We start from the raw sequence: 9550 nt of genomic DNA, 5'->3' as shown, positions 1-9550 counted from the left end.
CTCCTCTGTGAGATGTGTTTCCAAAGAACTGCCATAATATTATGTATTTTAAATGTGATGCAATGTATCCTCACTATAGGGTGCTGTTTTGCCTCAGAGTGACCATCAGTCATGAGATGTGCTTGTAATCCAGATTATGCCTTGACATACCACCTGGGGAAATATTAGCCACCGAAAGATAACAGACTAGTTCCAGATAAAGACTGTTTAACAAGGCTACTAGTTGTTAAGCATAAGACACTTTTAAGAAGCTTTGAGCCAAGGACCCAGCCTAACACTTTCACCTTTAGGCCAACATTAACATATTTTTTTCATAAAAGTGCTCTCTAGCATGCCAGTCTTTTACAGTCTGTTCACCTTCCATGCAGCATAATGACCACAATTAAAACTGACGAGCTACTTTACTCTCATCAGTCACAACGCTAATACCTGTCTAGTAAATTACACACTGGATAAGCTTATTCCCTTGGTAACTGAACAAATCTGTGATTTCTTAATTCTCTTATCTAAACTATTCATTTAAGCAAGTGACATTGGAAAATTACAATGCACAGTTGAACAGAGCACTCTGCTCACTTTATTCTGACAGGAGACCTTTTGATAAAGAATTAATGTTAGTGCCAGTAAGTCTTTATGCCTGGATTACCTTTTTTCCCCCCTTTTCAATTTTATTCGACAGAATTAATTGATATTTTTCTTAATCCTTTCATTGTTTATTAAATTTTTTAACAAGTGACTGGTCTTAATCCATCTCATGTGTGGATAACCAAAATTATATACATATGTTATGTATTATATATACATATATATGCGCCTTTAAAAAAAATTAAGTAAAACGTATGATTTATTGTGCCGTGTATGGTACTAACGATATCATTAAAATGGACCTGTAGTTTTTCTGTGCAAACAAAAAGGATGTAGTAGCTTTTTTTTTTTTTTTTTTTTACCTCTTTTCTTATTTTTTTTCAAGTCTTATAAAAGGGAGGAATGATCTCTTGGGATAAATGATACATTGCTGCGTGAGATTTAAAGGCGGTAATTTATGAAAAAAGCGAAAACAAAAAAACATCAGTCTTAACAAAAAAATGGAAAACTATTAAAATGAAAGGCTTGATGGATTCCCAGTGAAGCTTATTAGTAGAAAGCTAAGAACCATAAACAGAAGGGTGCTTACAAGCATAAAAACAATTAATGTTTAACATGGGGGAGGGCAAGAAAGTACATTTCATGAGCACTTTTGAAGATTTGCCTAAATTAAACTGTGGTCATAAAAGACATTGCTGAAGTGGAGAGATATGTCTGGACGCCGCCTTCTCCAATAATATGCTATGATTGCTCAATTCTTATTCAAACGAGAACAAAAGTCATGAAAGACCTCCAAAGCCCCTTCAGAACAGTGTGTGTGGAAGACCAAGGATGGGTCCACTTTGAGTTTGATTTTCTTCAGACCGGTTTTGTTCTTTATTTTGATTGGTGGTGAGAACACAAAACCCATTGTTTGAAAAGCTGCTGTGATCTGCTTTTATCCTGACTGTAAAATCCCATGAATGCGTAAACAAAGAGTAACCTCTAAAAAGCGTGGTATTTCATTTAAACTGCTGAAACAAGTGTCTCGGATTTAAACAGACACGTCAAAGGATAAAATGGCAATTAAAAAAATACTCTGTGCTTTCAGCTGGTTGTCTTTTTTGTACTCGGTTCAGAGGGATGACAGTGGTGTGTTGATAACGTGCAGGCCGCAGTTTCTGCGTCTTCAAAGCATGAATTTCTCTTAAGACTTCTTTACACAGTTCAATTCGAAGCTGTCTGAGATGTGCGTTTGCAGTCGTTTGCAGAAAACACTGACTCCTAAATGTTTGTCCTAGATTGCACTGAGGCTTTTGCCTCTGATGGCTGATTTTGGTCTTTGACAACCAGTAGTAGTAGATGAAAAACTGATTTGCTCTCCTGCTGAATTTGTAAGTTTGCTCAATTACAAAGAAATGTTAGTCTTTAATTTTTATGGTAGTTTTCTTTTAATGGAGAGGGACAGACTGTCCAGTATTACAGTATTTCATCCCCAAGGAAAATATGACTTAGTACTCGATGAAGAATTCTGTTTTGTCCTGCACTCTTAGCAGAAAAACACTGTGGGCGTGGTTTTCTTTGAGTCATGCTCCGTATTTCTGTTCCTCCACACACAGTGGGTCGAGTTGATGCCAACGAGCTTGATTTTGGTTACATCTGACCACAGCATGTTCTCCCATACCTTCTCTGAATCATTTAGATGTTCACCGGCAAACTTAAAGTTAACGCCTTCTTGAGCACAGTGACCTGTCGGGTGCTGCAAGATCATTAACAGCTCCTATCATGTAGTTTTGGGCTGATCCACCACGTTTCTCATGATCATCCTCCCATGAGGCAAGAGCAAATGATCGTCAGTTATATTTCTTCTATTTCTGTCACGGTCCTGGGTCGGTGTCCCAGTGTTTTGTCTGTTATTATTATTGTTCTATGATTTCTTTGCTGTAATTCAGCGTTCCCCAACCTTTTCTGCGCCACGGACCGGTTTATGCCCGACAATATTTTCACGGACCGGCCTTTAAGGTGTCACGGATAAATACAACAAAATAAATCTAGTACCGGTACCGAAAATTTATTTATAACACACGTGAAAAGACCCAGGAAATCCGAGTTAACGATAAAAACGATAACAAAATAATGCTGAAAACCGATAAAACCATACATTTCACACCTGAGCCTCAACTCTCGCGGCCCGGTACCAAACGACTCACGGACCGGTACCGGTCCGAGGCCCGGGGGTTGGGGACCGCTGTTGTAATTGACTTGTGTTCTGATTTGATGTTTGATTTTCATCATTGTTATCACTATTAGTGTTTAGGTTTCTTTCTCTGTATTTCTAGTGCTCTAGTTCTTTGTTCGGTGATTTCTAGTTCTTAGGTTTTGTTCACGCGTCCCTTTTGGTTCAGTGTCAAGTCTGTGTCTGTTGGGTGTTTCCTGTTATGCTTTGAAAGTCTGTTTCACATGAGCGATTCTAATTTTGCTTCCCCTGTCTTGTTAGGTCTAGTTTCTCCTGGCTGTGTTCCCACCTGTTCCTTGTTCCCTCATGTTCCTGCCTATGTATTTATAGTGTGTGTCTTCCAGCGCTCTTTGTTGCATCATACTACAACTACTGCTATTACACTCGTTGTGCTGGGTCCATCATCCTGCCTGCCTCTACACAGCCATGACAATTTCTAAATAATCACAGCATCATTTTTCACCTGCTCATTAATTTTTCTTCTGATGGTCTTGTAGCCCATTCCAGCCTTGTGCAGGTCTACAGCCTTGTCGCTGATGTCCTTTGACAGCTCTCCTTGAACAGGCGTGCTTTATACACGTAATCAGGAGTATCTAGAACTGATTGGAATCTGTGTGTCACATGGGCACACAGCTAATCTGCGGGGGGTCTGGGTTATAGGGGATCCGATACTTATTTCGCTCACTGACATGCTAATCAATTTATAACTTTTATATAATATTTGTTTATGTTCTGAAGTTTTGGTTGATACTCTCCATTAAAATGAAACTACCCCAAAAACAAGGGATTCTTCGTTTCATTGTAAGTGAGCACACTTAAAGATTCAGCAGGGGATCAAATCATCATTTCCCTTACTGTACAGGTCTGGCATGCAATAAACATACACCATCATTGTTCATGGTCCAGAGGTATCTTTTAAAAAATGCAGCAGCACTGTGTAGGCACTGTGTTGTAGAGGAGCGTACGTGACTGATGTTCTTACCTACCTTCAGAGGAAGGCTTTTAGAGATAAGCAGCCCACAACACCAGCTTTTTTGTTTACTTTGAGCTGGTTGTTTTAGTATGCTGCATGCAAACCTTCAACCACATTAAACGCAGACATAGACTTTACCCACCTGGCAGCTATTAACTTCTGACAAGAGTGTCAAAGTCACAAATATATTCAGGTGGAATTTAATCCAACTTTTCACAGACTCTCAGCAACTTCTTCTGTTTATAAACATTAATATTTTAACACAGCCGTGACACCTGAAAATTTCCTTGCAACTTTCAAACTCTGGAGGTATATTATTATTATTATTATTATTATTATTATTATTATTATTATTATTATTATTATTATTATTATTATTATTATTATTATTATTATTATACTGCATGTGCTAAAAGCTAGCTCATAGCACAACTGAACATTATTATTTGGTACTTTAATTTAACCTTGAAGCATGTGTGCTAATAAATAAATAAAGATAAATATGGGGCGATCGTGGCTCAAGAGTTGGGCGTTCGTCTTGTAATCGGAAGGTTGCCGGTTCGAGCCCCGGCTCCGACAGTCTCGGTCGTTGTGTCCTTGGGCAAGACACTTCCCCCGTTGCCTACTGGTGGTGGTCAGAGGGCCCGGTGGCGCCAGTGTCCGGCAGCCTTGCCTCTGTCAGTGCGCCCCAGGGTGGCTGTGGCTACAATGTAGCTTGCCATCACCAGTGTGTGAATGGGTGGATGATTGTGTATAGTGTAAAAGCGCTTTGGGGTCCTTAGGACCAAGTAAAGTGCTATACAAATACAGACCATTTACCATTTATCATATATAGTATAAGTAAAAAGACTGAAAATATCACAAGCACTGGGTCAAGATAAACATTACAAAAGAAACAATTGATAGAAGTAAGTGATAAGGTCAGTTACTTGTCCTGATAAGATCTGACTTCTTGAGGAAAACCAGTGCTTTCTCCAGGGCATCAAATGCTGCTGTCTTTTTGCTGGTGCCTTGACGCACTGACTGCAGAAATATTGAAGCAAGAGAGTCAAAGGAGGAAGAAGCACTGGAGGTGGTGTAAAAAAACCTTTTCAGCTTTGGTTATGTCCTGTTTTAGAGGTTTGTCTTGGTTAGTTTCATATGATAAGCATTCACACAGTTAAGCTTGCATATTAAAAAATTAGGCTGGGATAGACATAGAGAGGTAAGAAGTCAGAACTCAATTCAGTTTCTGCATTAACTGTTGGGGACCAATTCTTCGTATCAGAAACTTGAACCCTTTGAACAAGGAGTTGGTCGAGACCTCCTGTACAGGAGTAACTAGCTGATCCAACAAAGGGTATACAAAACATTTACCTGTGATGGCTAATTTTCCTAAACAAAGAGTTGAGACTATGATTCCCAGGAGGGCTCTCAGCGTTTTCTCAGCTGGCACATCATAACACTGTGGCCAAAGCACACCTTGTGCATATCCAATTATATGGTAACTGAGAACATGGGTCAGGCGCTTCTCAGAGATGGGTAAGATTTGCCTTTTGATTATGCATCTGTCCCCTCTCTTGCCTTCTTATTCATACTGTTGTCCACTATTGTTCTTTCTTATGTTAGAAAATGACACCAAAACTTTCGTTATGATGAGAATATGCTCCTAACCCATCATCAGTGCATGAGTGTGTGATCACATATGAGTAATAATACATTGCTCATAATGAACAGGCTGGTACAAACCCGTTAACAGGGAGGTAGAATGTCGTTTCTTTTTCAGCTGAGCCTTTTAATAATAATAATGGATTGGATTTATATACTTTACAATGCCACTATTCATTCACTCTCGCATTCACACACTGGTGGAGGCAAGCTATAGTTGTAGCCACAGCTGCCCTGGGGCAGACTGACAGAAGCGAGGCTGCCATATCGTGCCATCGGCCCTTCTGACCAACACCAGTAGGCGGTAGGGTAAAGTGTCTTGCCCAAGGACACAACGACCAGGACAGAAAGCCCGGGGATCGAACCGGCGACCTTCCGGTTACAGATATGCTTCCCAACCCCCTGAGCCACGGTTGCTCGGCAACCGTGTCCAACATTGTTTAAGGAAATGGGAGGAAAATTGAATGTGTGTCTACATTAGATTTACCAACAAGTATCTCACTTGTTGCATTTAAGAAAAATTATTTAAAAGGATAAATTTTAAAAGCAATTCAGTTTTTTTACGGGGCATATGTACAGACCTGAGAGTAGCATCAGTTGTTATCCAACTATTGTCAAGTAGGGAAAACCAGCTTCCTTAAAACTGTATCTAAAATGCAGAGAACCAAACAATTATATATTATGTGCAGCCTTTCAACAGCCGTACAGAAGCATAGTGAATGTTAATGATCAAAAACAGATGGTAGACTGCACCAGTTTTGCCAGCAGCAAATTTACATTATGACATGGAGTAAATGTATCATTTAATTACGTTCATGTACCATATTTCAACATCACATTGTTTGCAATGAAAAACAAATAAGACAGTGTAAGTAACTTTTCAATACCTAACACAAAAGCAAAGAAACTCTAGTGAAAAATGTCTGTATGTATTAAAGTGTAGGCACAATAAGCTTAAGCTTCAGCCTATATAATCTTAATAAATGTTATTCCCTTTGAATTTAATTCTTGATTGTCAACATTTATTTATTTAAATAAACTTTTATTTTTTTCTGTTTTGAAAAAGAAAATCCTAATAATGACTGAAATAAATATCAGTATCAGTAAAACCAGTGAGGACCTGTACATACTGTCATTTAGCTGAGATCTGTATCAGGTTTTTGTCCCTCAAATACTTTGTTGCTCATTTGTATTCCCTCCAGTCGTTCCCCGTGAGTGTCTGCGGAGAATGACAGAGACTATAGATGTTGTAACTCTGAGCATGACACTAGAGATGAGCCCGCTTTCTTTTGCACTCATTTAGGAGAAGGTCGCTACAGGTGACAAATGAAACCATAAGGGGAAAGCGGGAAAATGTTGGAGTGGAGAAGGGTTTATAAAGACAAGGCACTGCGGGTCTTAAAGAATTCTCTCCATGCATCTGCCATTATCCCAGAATGCCTGTCTTCTGTCTCGAAACAGACCTGTGAGCCAGTGAGCCCGGGGATATTAATTTGCAGCCCTAATGTTCTGTGGCAAAGGAATTCGAGTCATCTCCACACAAACAAATTGGATCTTACAGCTCATCTGCATTGCAAGACATGCATGCAGGTATGACAAGTAGAACACCTCCAAAAAGCAGAGGAGGATAGGGCTGAATTTTTCAGTGTGCCTACTATACAGTGGTCAAGCTGGGTTCAAAATAACAGAAGTGAAGGAAGGGAGAATAGCTGTGTATGAGTTCTATGATTGAAAGGTCTCTGATGAGGTCCTGGCTGCAGCTGACCGGTGAATCTGAATCAAGTTGTCAGAAATGATAGCAGGGATATTGAGTTGGTGGAAAAAATAGAAAACAGTGGAGGACAATGTACAAAAAAACCCCAAAACAAGTAAAAGAACAGAAATGTTGTGACAGTACAGAGTAAAAGCGGTGAAATGGAGGTATGAGCATTGTTTCAGAACACTCAGGCTATTACACAGCATCACCTCCCTTTGGACTTGCCCTCTTTTTTCTTCCCTGCTGTCCATGTCTTGGTCATCCTCGCTCATGATCTTGACTATTTTTGATTCTCAAACATTCTGGCTTTTTGTTGATCTTTTTTCTCCATCTTGCTCGGTAGTGCACTGGTCCAAATGTCAAGTGCACAACACACTATACATGAAAGGAAGGAAGTTTCCATTCCTAAAATCCCTGGCTGCAAACACAAGAGTTTCTACTTTAAAGATCAAAATGACAAGATTGTGGTCAGAACTCCACTTTCATGCTGTTAAAGACGATTTAGATGGATTTCCTTTGAAGTTCACTTACATTAAGCACTTGAAATTCACATTAACTCTGTGAAGAATGCCTTGAACTTTAAATAAAGCCCTTCCTTTACCATAAGGAACAGATACATGCCACTGAAAGACCTACCTACCTATATGATGGTCAGCAAAAATCTTGAAATACAACATAATTGTGATTCACCAGAATAAAATACAGTTTCTTTTTGAATGTGCAGTACACTGTTATTACCCCTGGCTATAGAATGTCTGACACATTCAAAATAATACAGCTAGAAAATATCGATGTGTTAATGGGTGCGTGGATTAAATGTAGCAGGGATACTGAGAAATCATAATCTTATTATTTATAATTGGTTGGGAGATCAATCAAGGTTCAGCTTAATATAGGGAAAGACTGAATTATGCAGTAAATGATTATTGAGTAAACTTGCTGTTTCGTGTTAATGAAGCGTCCTAGTTCATGTAGCGGTTTGAGATCGCAAAGTTAATGTGGTAGTTTAACTTAATGTTTAGGGGTTTTAAGCTAGTTAAGGTCTCAAAGAATGAGCGTCTCAAATTGTGATTAACAGACCAATTTTATAATGTGAGGAACTACTGTCATGTACTTTCATAATGAACTACTAACAGTTTTAACTAATTATTTACCAAATAATTTAACTGTGAGACGAAAACAGAAAGGATATATATATATATATATATATATATATATATATATATATATATATATATATATATATATATTAGCGCTTTAAATGACATCCAGCTATTATCAATATTATTAGCAAATTTAGAAATTTAGATATAGACAGACTGTAGCGACTTCCACAGTCGCTAGAGGCCGGGGATGGAGCCTGCCTCTTTGCCTGACGCGCTGTCAACTTTACGCAATAATGCGAGAGGTGGAATTGCTTACTTGTTTATTAAAGTGCTTTGACAGTTTACAGAGTAATGTGATTGGCTCGCGATTCAGACTCTTAAAACATCACAGGATCTAACGCAACAAGGGGAAACTCGTTGTGCAGCGGTCAACAAAAACTACGGCTACCCAGCCCTCCTCTCTGTCAAAATTAAACCAGTGAATGACAGACTGACAACGCCCTCTTTATGTCACCGCTAGCACCCACGTGACTCCCATGACACATCACCATAGCAACCAAACAAATGAAAACCTAGTGATCATCAAAATTCAATACATTTAATTATGGCTCCTACACAGACTGGTCCCAATATCAATAGTATGGATAACAGCAGTGGTATTGGTATTCGATTCGTACTAGTACAACATTATGAACTGATTGTTGTGGAAAGTAAAAATAAATACAGTGAATTGGTCATTAAATGTGTTCAGAACTAGCAAATTGTTGATGGTTTGTTACATAAGTCAGGTCACACTGCTCTCTTCTACATAAGCTGCCTTTATAAAATCAGTATCTGATCAATACCAACATTTTTAGTATTGCACGCCATTAAAGGTGTGTGACATGACCTGTACTCAATTAAGCCACGCCCACATAGAAATAAACCTTCAAGTTTACACGAAAAACACAAAATCTCGCAGTACAAAATAATCGACAGCCTACTGCTGTGACTTTGACAATCACATTAGATGGAATCACTGAAAAGTTCATTCAATTCTTCTTTCAGGTCTTTCAAAGTCTATCATAGGAAAGTTGTGGCGCCCCGTGTCTACTTTGAAATGAAAGATTAAAGTCGCACAGATGTCACAGTGCCTTTACTGAGATTACCGAGACCATTTTAGCTAATCAAATCAGCAGAGTCACAATAGACATCAGCTGTAGTCCAATCGCTCTAATTGTGGAGGCAGCTTGCGAAAGGTTTTGCTGTCTGCCGTGAAACACTTCGAG

This window comes from Neolamprologus multifasciatus, chromosome 15, assembly GCF_963576455.1.
Source record: "Neolamprologus multifasciatus chromosome 15, fNeoMul1.2, whole genome shotgun sequence".
Taxonomy (NCBI): domain Eukaryota; kingdom Metazoa; phylum Chordata; class Actinopteri; order Cichliformes; family Cichlidae; genus Neolamprologus; species Neolamprologus multifasciatus.
This window is presented reverse-complemented; position numbering follows the sequence as displayed.